Raw genomic sequence first — 9,848 nt, 5'->3', positions numbered from 1 at the left:
CTGACTTTCATATTAAACATTGAAATACTGTTAACATTTGTGTGTGTGCATGTCAGACTAGCAAAATTGTGTATGGGTGTGGGTGTGGGTGTGTGTGTGTGTGTGTGTATATGTGTACGTGTGTGAGCATATGTGAGTGTGCGTACATGCGTGTTTGTCTGCAAGTGCATGTGCATGAGTGTGTTACTCACATGTTTAATTAATTATAGCATACCTACAGAAAGGAAATGCACACCTTGTATAATTTATGCTGATTGTCATCCTATGGTTTCCATGTTGTCTTCATGTAGCCTTATTATACAGTATGTCAGCCTAATGTATTGACATATTCTGAACATCAGTCTGGTCATATTAAACCTATATGAACTTAAATGGGCTTCTTTCAAACTTGAAATAAAATGTAAATCAAACTTGTCAACATATAAATGACTTTGTCAATCATAAAACTCCCTGAATCAAATCATTCTGAAGTATTGGCTGTCGTTGGTGAACTACTCAAAAAGACGCTCCTGATTGGCTGTGACTTGTTGGTCTTTCTCAGAGGGCCTATCAGATCTGTTCTAACTCAGGCCACTTAACATAAACGACTAATTCAGGCTGGAGCTAAATCAGGAAGAGACAACATCATAATTATTCAATCACCGATCAATCAACTCTGGTCACAGTCCTGGAGAGGGTCTGGGAGGGCTAGAGTGTGTGTGTTTGTGTGTGTCCGTGTGTGCGTGCCTGCATGTGTGTTTGTATTTATAGACTGTGTCTAATGTGTGGTAAGATACTTAGTGCCAGTTCCTCAGCATCCGTGTCGATGCTCATCTGATGTCCTGGTCCTCACCCCAAAAGCTCTGTAGACAGTATTGAATGAATATGTATAAGCAATATGGTCAATAGTTTGTATTTCCCAACACATCATTGGGAAATACATGATGATGTGCTTTCCCCTCTACAACACAACATCCTATCTAACATGACCAAAGATAGTGGATACAATAAATTAATAGATAGTTCACTCAGGCCATTTATCATTTACCTTTTATTTTAGGGTCTACTTAAAGGAAAAATCCACCCAAAACCACTCATTCCTATAAATTACAGTGTTAAATAAGATAACTATATTTTTTGTGAACAAATGTTTAATTTTGGCTTAATAATAAGGTGAAAAACGTTGTGGAAATCTGTTGCAGCTCAAGTCGACTACAAAATCCACAATGCAATGCTCTCTCTATGGGCTGGCTGGCTAGCTAGCAAACGTAGCTACACACAGTAATACCGAAGACAATGTCAGCATGTGAAGTAGCTAGTGTCAAGTTGCGTCAATTCAAATCTGGTATTAGGAACAAAAGAGGTCAACACGACTTCTAAGATATACTAGTATTTTAATTAATGCAAAATCTTCAATGGTAAATATGATGTTCGTATATACGGGCTCCCTGAAATACCTCGCAGGGCACTCAGAGAACTAATCCATTGTTTCAGATTGTTCTTCAAATACTCTTGACAGTTCTCAGTTCCCGCTCTCTGCTGGCCAATCAGAGTAGAGGCTGAGCGTGGTTTAGACTTACTCAGCCAATCCGTTGGCGCACCCCTGTTGCCAGGCATAAGTTCTTATCATAACAACCTGTCATGGTGAGAAGAGCCAGCTCCCCTAGACACCATTCCTATGTCCAAGGATGATTCACAGATCACAAAGAACCAGTATAGTCTAGTATTTGGAGACACAAATTCTTATCTCATTTTACCCTCTAAAACAGCTCTTCACATCAATCACAGCTTGCCAGGTGACACAACCCACATCAGCACAGTCCAGAATGCATTCTTTCTAAGTTAGTCATCCCATCAATTTATGAGAATAATAAATCCCCACACTAGTTAACTGTAAAATTGCCTAAAGAAATTGCAATTTAGGAGTCTGCAATCTCACCATATTCAACCTGCAGATTGATGTGCCTCACAGAGTGGAGTCAACGGCAGAGATACTTTTAAGGAGATAGGAAACTCCATTGGAATCACATTAACACCCATTGTGTATGTTGCCCATGCTACGAAAATGTGCCACGCTGTGCATTCTGGGCAATTCTGGGATAAGGAGAGCTCTCCTTCAAGGAGTGAATGGGAGTCAATTGGGTGCTAGCTCAAAAACCCAACATGAGCATGAATTTTGTCAACAAGAAGTACAACATTACAAATCTTTTCAGAGATGTGAGATAATTAACCTCTACGGGATCGGTGTCACATATACGGGATGGTTCAGCTAACGTGCGCTAATGTGATTAGCATGACTGTTGTAAGTGACAGCAAACTTTCCAGGACATGGACATGTCTTATATGGGCAGAAAGCTTAAAGTCCTGTTAATCTAACTGCACTGTCCAATTTACAGTAGCTGTTACAGTGAAAGAATACCATGCTATTGTTTGAGGAGAGTGCAAAACAACAAAAAACTTATCACGGCAACTGGTTTGATACATTCACCTCTGAAGGTAAATAATGTACTTACATTCAGTAATTTTGCTCTGATTTGTCATTCTAAGGGTCCCAGAGATAAAATGTAGCATTTGTTTGATAAAGTCAATTTTTATATTCAAATGTAGGAACTGGGTTCCACAGTTTGAACCCCTGCTGTCTCTGGCTCCACACCCACCCTGCCTGGTCATCTAGATGTGTGAAAGTTAGTGTATAATCTAATGATCCATCGTGTATGACATTCCTGGGAGTGTGTAAACTTACATTTTGTATTACCATATCATTTTTGTATGTTCTCTATAGTTATGTACATGAAAATGTATCAATTGACCAATTCGGCACATTTGGGCAGACTTGAAACAAAATAGTCCAGTATTACAATGCTTCACTGGTTCAATCTGAAACGTTGCACACAAACTGCTGCCATCTAGTGGCCAACATCTAAATTGCGCCTAAACTGTAATATTATATTGTGACCTTTCTCTTGCATTTTAAAGATGTCATTTTTTTTGGGAAAGTGCATGTTTTTTTGTTTGTATAATTTTTTTCCAGATCTAATGTGTTATATTCTCCTAAATTAATTTAACATTTCCACAAACTTCAAAGTGAATATGCGTATCCTTGCTTCAGATCCTGAGCTACAGGCAGTTAGATTTGGGTATGTCATTTTAGGCGAAAATTGAAAAAAAGGGTCCGATCCTTAAGAGGTTAACTTGATATCTGTAATATTATATGGCGTTGGAATCGTGACATTACGTAATTGCGAGGAAAATATGTTTCTCAACTCATACCCTGACTTTGAGAAGGGATTGCGTGATGATAAGTTTAGCAACTGTATGGCTCCTATATAAGGATTCCTATATCCTTTCTCTAATATCTCTGGCAACAGCCCCATGCATCCTGGACTGAAGAGGAAGACAAATAGTAGAAATGTGCTAGACCCTCTGTTAAATTACACATTTCTCAAAGAATATCGCAAAAATAAGATCAATGGCTCATTCGAGAGAAGACAACCTCCCGTGTTATGACATCGGCCAGTTTTGAAATCTGACATGTATGATACAGTTGAAGTTGAAAGTTTACATACACTTAGGTTGGAGTCATTAAAACTTGTTTTTCAACCACTCCACTAATTTCTTGTTAACAAACTATAGTTTTGGCAAGTCGGTTAGGACATCTACTTTGTGCATGACACAAGTAATTTTTCCAACAATTGTTTACAGACAGATTATTCACTTATAATTCACTGTATCACAATTCCAGTGGGTAAAAAGTTTACATACACTAAGTTGACTGTGCCTATAAACAGCTTGGAAAATTCCAGAAAATGATGTCATGGCTTTAGAAGCATCTGATAGACTAATTGACATCATTTGAGTCAATTGGAGGTGTACCTGTGGATGTATTTGCTTGACATCATGGGAAAATCAAAAGAAATCAGCCAAGACCTCAGATAAAAGATTGTAGACCTCCACAAGTCTGGTTCATCCTTGGGAGCAATTTCCAAATGCCTGAAGGTACCACGTTCATCTGTACAAACAATAGTACGCAAGTATAAACACCATGGGACCAAGCAGCCATCATACCGCTCAGGAAGGAGACGCGTTCTGTCTCCTAGAGATGAACGTACTTTGGTGCGAAAAGTGCAAATCAATCCCAGAACAACAGCAAAGGACCTTGTGAAGATGCTGGAGGAAACAGGTACAAAAGTATCTATATTCACAGTAAAACGAGTCCTATATCGACATAACCTGAAAGGCCGCTCAGCAAGGAAGAAGCCACTGCTCCAAAACTGCCATAAAAAAGCCAGACTACGGTTTGCAACTGCACATGGGGACAAAGATCGTACTTTTGGAGAAATGTCCTCTGGTCTGATGAAACAAAAATAGAACTGTTTGGCCATAATGACCATCGTTATGTTTGGAGGAGAAAGGGGGTTGCTTGCAAGCCGAAGAACACCATCCCAACCGTGAAGCACGGGGGTGGCAGCATCATGCTGTGGGGGTGCTTTGCTGCAGGAGGGACTGCTGCACTTCACAAAATAGATGGCATCATGAGGAAGGAAAATTATGTGGATATATTGAAGCAACATCTCAAGACATCAGTCAGGAAGTTAAAGCTTGGTCACAAATGGGTTTTCCAAATGGACAATGACCCCAAGCATACTTACAAAGTTGTGGCAAAATGGCTTAAGGACAACAAAGTCAAGGTATTGGAGTGGCCATCACAAAGCCCTGACCTCAATCCTATAGAACATTTGTGGGCAGAACTGAAAAAGCGTGTGCGAGTAAGGAGGCCTACAAACCTGACTCAGTTACACCAGCTGTCAGGAGGAATGGGCCAAAATGTACCCAACTTATTGTGGGAAGCTTGTGGAAGGCTACCCGAAATGTTTGACCCAGGTTAAACAATTTAAAGGCAATGCTACCAAATACTAATTGAGTGTATGTAAACTTCTGACCCACTGGGAATGTGATGAAAGAAAGAAATCATTCTCCCCACTATTATTCTGACATTTTACATTCTTAAAATAAAGTGGTGATCCTAACTGACCTAAGACAGGGAATATTTACTAGGATTAAATGTCAGGAATTGTGAAAAACAGAGTTTAAATGTGTTTGGCTAAGGTGTATGTAAACTTCCGACTTCAGCTGTAGATGTATTCACGATATAAAAGTCGTATTCCTATTAACTTCCAGTGTAGTGAGAGCGGCTGTATCACAGTACTATGTCATACCGGACAAATTTCTGCCTGCTTGAACGCCAATAACTCAGATACACATAAAACATGAAATGACCCAGGGAATCAATTGAACATCACTCAGAGATGCACAAAAATAATATAGCGTTCAAAATAGCAGAATCTTTACTTTAAGGAGGTGACTGTCTCATAGACAACAATGCAGCTGGGTGTGGTCCATTTAGTTCATTGACTTCCATTAAAACAGAAAAGATTTGGGAGTGGGATGTTTCTCTTCCTCTTCCGACTTTGCTATGACATGTCCCTATGATCATTGTCTACTGCCCTATAACTTGATGTCAGTGTCAGAAGGCCCTGGTTCTCATTAGCCTAACAACTCACTAAATTCTGTCACAGTTCCAGCCCCTCGCTACATATACAGTCGTGGTCCAAAGTTTTGAGAATGACACAAGTATTGGTCTTCACAAAGTTCGCTGCTTCAGTGTTATGAGATATTTTTGTCAGATGTTACTATGGTATACTGAAGTATAATTACAAGCATTCCATAAGTGTCAAAGGCTTTTATTGACAATTACATGAAGTTTATGCAAAGAGTCAATATTTGCAGTGTTGACCCTTCTTTTTCAAGACCTCTGCAATCCGCCCTGGCATGCTGTCAATTAACTTCTGGGCCACATCCTGACTGATGGCAGCCCATTCTTGCATAATTAATGGTTGGAGTTTGTCAGAATTTGTGGGTTTTTGTTTGTCCACCTGCCTCTTGAGGATCAACCACAAGTTCTCAATTGGATTAAGGTCCTGGGAGTTTCCTGGCCATGGACCCAAAATGTCGATATTTTGTTCCCGAGCCACTTAGTTGTCACTTTTGCCTTATGGCAAGGTGCTCCATCATGCTGGAAAAGGCATTGGTCGTCACCAAACTGTTCTTGGATGGTTGGGAGAAGTTGCTCTCGGAGGATGTGTTGGTACCATTCTTTATTCATGGCTGTGTTCTTAGGCAAAATTGTGAGTGAGCCCACTCCCTTGGCTGAGAAGCAACCCCACACATGAATGGTCTCAGGATGCTTTACTGTTGGCATGACACAGGACTGATGGTAGCGCTCACCTTGTCTTCTCCGGACAAGGTGTTTTCCGGATGCCCCAAACAATCGGAAAGGGGATTCATCAGAGAAAATGACTTTACCATAGTCCTCAGCAGTCCAATCCCTGTACCTTTTGCAGAATATCAGTCTGTCCCTGATGTTTTTCCTGGAGAGAAGTGGCTTCTTTGCTGCCCTTCTTGACAACAGGCCATCCTCCAAAAGTCTTCGCCTCACTGTGCGTGCAGATGCACTCACACCTGCCTGCTGCCATTCCTGAGCAAGCTCTGCACTGGTGGTGCCCCGATCCCGCAGCTTAATCAACTTGCTGGACTTTCTTGGGCGCCCTGATGCCTTCTTCACAACAATTGAACCTGTCTCCTTGAAGTTCTTGATGATCCGATAAATGGTTGATTTAGGTGTTATCTTACTATCAGCAATATCCTTGCCTGTGAAGCCCTTTTTGTGCAAAACAATGATGATGACACGCGTTTCCTTGCAGGTAACCATGGTTAACAGAGGAAGAACAATGATTTCAAGCACCACCCTCCTTTTAAAGCTTACAGTCTGTTATTCTAACTCAATCAGCATGACAGAGTGATCTCCAGCCTTGTCCTCGTCAACACTCTCACCTGTGTTAACGAGAGAATCACTGACATGATGGCAGCTGGTCCTTTTGTGGCAGGGCTGAAATGCAGTGGAAATGTTTTTGGGAATTAAGTTCATTTTCATGGCAAAGAGGGACTTTGCAATTAATTGCAATTCATCGGATCACTCTTCATGACATTCTGGAGTATATGCAAATTGCCATCATCAAAACTGAGGCAACAGACTTTGTGAAAATTAGTATTTGTGTCATTCTAAAAACTTTTGACCACGACTGTACTGTATATATAATATGTATCTTTCTGTGGTCCATTGACTCCTGGGCCCTGTAAACTAACTCCATACCCTGGCTTTCTACTCCCTCTCCACCTTTCTCTCTCTCCTCTCTCTCTCTCTCTCTCTCTCTCTCTCTCTCTCTCTCTCTCTCTCTCTCTCTCTCTCTCTCTCTCTCTCTCTCTCTCTCTCTCTCTCTCTCTCTCTCTCTCTCTCTCTCTCTCATACCTTACCCATGGCACACACCAATTTACTGCCCTTCACACACGTTATCCCTCCTCCAGCCCAAACACTTTCCTCCCGTCCCACAAACGCAGCATTAGACCCTTCAAATCAAATAAAATCACATTTTATTGGTCACATACACATGTTTAGCAGATGTTATTGCGGGTGTAACGAAATGCTTGTGTTTCTAGCTCCAACAGTGCAGTAATATCTAACAATTCACAATACCCACAATACACACAAACCTAAAAGTAAAATAATGGAATTAAGGAATATATAAATACTAGGACGAGCAATGTCGGAGTGGCACTGACTAAAATACAGTACAATAGAATACAGTATATACATATGAGATGAGTAAAGCAAAAATATGTAAACATTATTAAAGTGAATAGTGTTCCTTTATTAAAGTGGCCTGTGATTTCAAGCCTGTGTATATAGGGCAGCAGCCTCTAAGGTGCAGGATTACGTAACCGGATGGAAGCCGCCCAGTGATGGCTATTTAACAGTCTGATGGCCTTGAGATAGAAGCTGTTTTTCAATCTCTTGGTCCCAGCTTTGATGCAGCTGTACTGACCTTGCCTTCTCGATGATAGCGGGGTGAGAAGGCAATGGCTCGGGTGGTTGTTGTCCTTGATGATCTTTTTGGCCTTCCTGTGACATTGGGTGCTGTAGGTGTCCTGGAGGGCAGGTAGTTTGGCCCCGGTGATGCGTGGGGCAGACCGCACCACCCTCTGGAGAGCCCTGCGGTTGCGGGTGGTGCATTTGCCGTACCAGCCGGTGATACAGCCCGACAGGACGCTCTCAATTGTGCATCTGTAGAAGTTTGTGAGGGTTTTAGATGCCAAGCCAAATTCCTTCAGCCTCCTGAGGTTGGGGAGGCACTGTTGCTTCTTCTTCACCACACTGTCTGTGTGAAGGGACCATTTCAGATCGTCAGTGATGTGTACACCGAGGAACGTGAAGCTTTCCACCTGCTCCACTGCGGTCCAGTCGATGTGGATAGGGGGGTACTCCCTTTGCTTTTTCCTGAAGTCCACAATCAGCTCCTTTGTTTTGTTGATATTGAGTGAGAGGTTATTTTCCTGGCACCACCCTCCCAGGGCCCTCACCTCCTCCCTGTAGGCTGTCTCGTCATTGTTGGTAATCAGGCCTACTACTGTTGTGTTGTCTGCAAACACACACACACATATACAGACGAGCTAAATCGTTGGTGTGTGTGTGGCTGTATGCCTGCTTGTGCGAGCATACGTGTGGGTGTGTGTGTGTGTGTGTGCATGTGTGTGTGTTGCTCACAGTTTGAATGAATTGTTATGTGTTTATCACTATGGTTATATGTATATAGTATACTAACAGAGAGGAAATTCACCTTGTATAATTTCTGCTGAATGTCATCCTATGGTTTCCATGTTGTCTTCATGTAACCTTATTATACAGTATGTAAGCCTATTGTGTTGACCCATTCTGAACAAGTTTTCCAGTTTTCCAGTTTTAATGTCACATGCACAAGTACAGTGAAATGCCTTTCTTGCAAGAGCTAACCCCAACAATGCAGTAATCAATAACAATGTAGAACAAAAACACACAATATATAAAAATAAGAAAAACATGATAAAGTAAGTAAGCATACTATATACAGGGTCAGTTCCAATACCATATTTACAACGTGCAGGGATACTGGAGTGATAGAAGTAGATATATATAGGGGTAAGGTGACTAGGCATCAGGATATATGATAAACAGAGTAGCAGCAGTGTATATGCTGGTCCAAAAGGCTCATTAACAGCTTCTACCCCCAAGCCATAAGACTGCTGAACATTTAATAAAATGGCCACCCGGACTATTTACGTTGTTTTTACACTGCTGCTACTCGCTCTTTATTATCTATGCATAGTCACTTTATCCCTACCTACATGTACTAATTGCCTCCACTAACCTGTACCCCCGCACATTGACTTTGTACTGGTACCCCAAGTATATAGCCTCGTTATTGTTATTTTATTGTATTACTTTTTATTTTTATTTTTTACTTTAGTTTATTTAAGGCCCAGTGTGCATAGAGACAGTGCAAAAATAAGAATAAAATATAAAGGTCAACTCAGATAGTCTGTGTAGCTATTTAGTTAGCTATTTAGTTAGCTATTTAGTTAGCTATTTAGCAGTCTTATGTCATGGGGATAGAAGCTGTTCAGGAGCCTGTTGGTGTCAGACTTGATGGACCAGTAGCGCTTGCCATGCGGAAGGAAAGCGAGAACAGTCTATGGCTTGGGAGGTTGGAGTCTTTAACGACTTTCTGGGTCTTCCTTTCACACCTCCTGATATAGAGGTCCTGGATGGCAGGGAGTTCAGCCCCAGTGATGTACTGGGCTGTCCGCACCACCCTCTGTAGCGCCATGCGATCGAGGGCGGTGCTATTGCCATACCAAGCAATGATGCAGCCAGTCAAGATGCTCTCAATGGTACAGCTGTATAACGTTTTGAGGATTTGAGGGCCCATGACAAACCT

Source organism: Coregonus lavaretus, assembly GCF_964263955.1.
Source record: "Coregonus lavaretus genome assembly, chromosome: 37".
Taxonomy (NCBI): Eukaryota; Metazoa; Chordata; class Actinopteri; order Salmoniformes; family Salmonidae; genus Coregonus; species Coregonus lavaretus.
The sequence above is the reverse complement of the archived record's forward strand: the minus strand, read 5'-3'. Positions refer to the sequence as shown.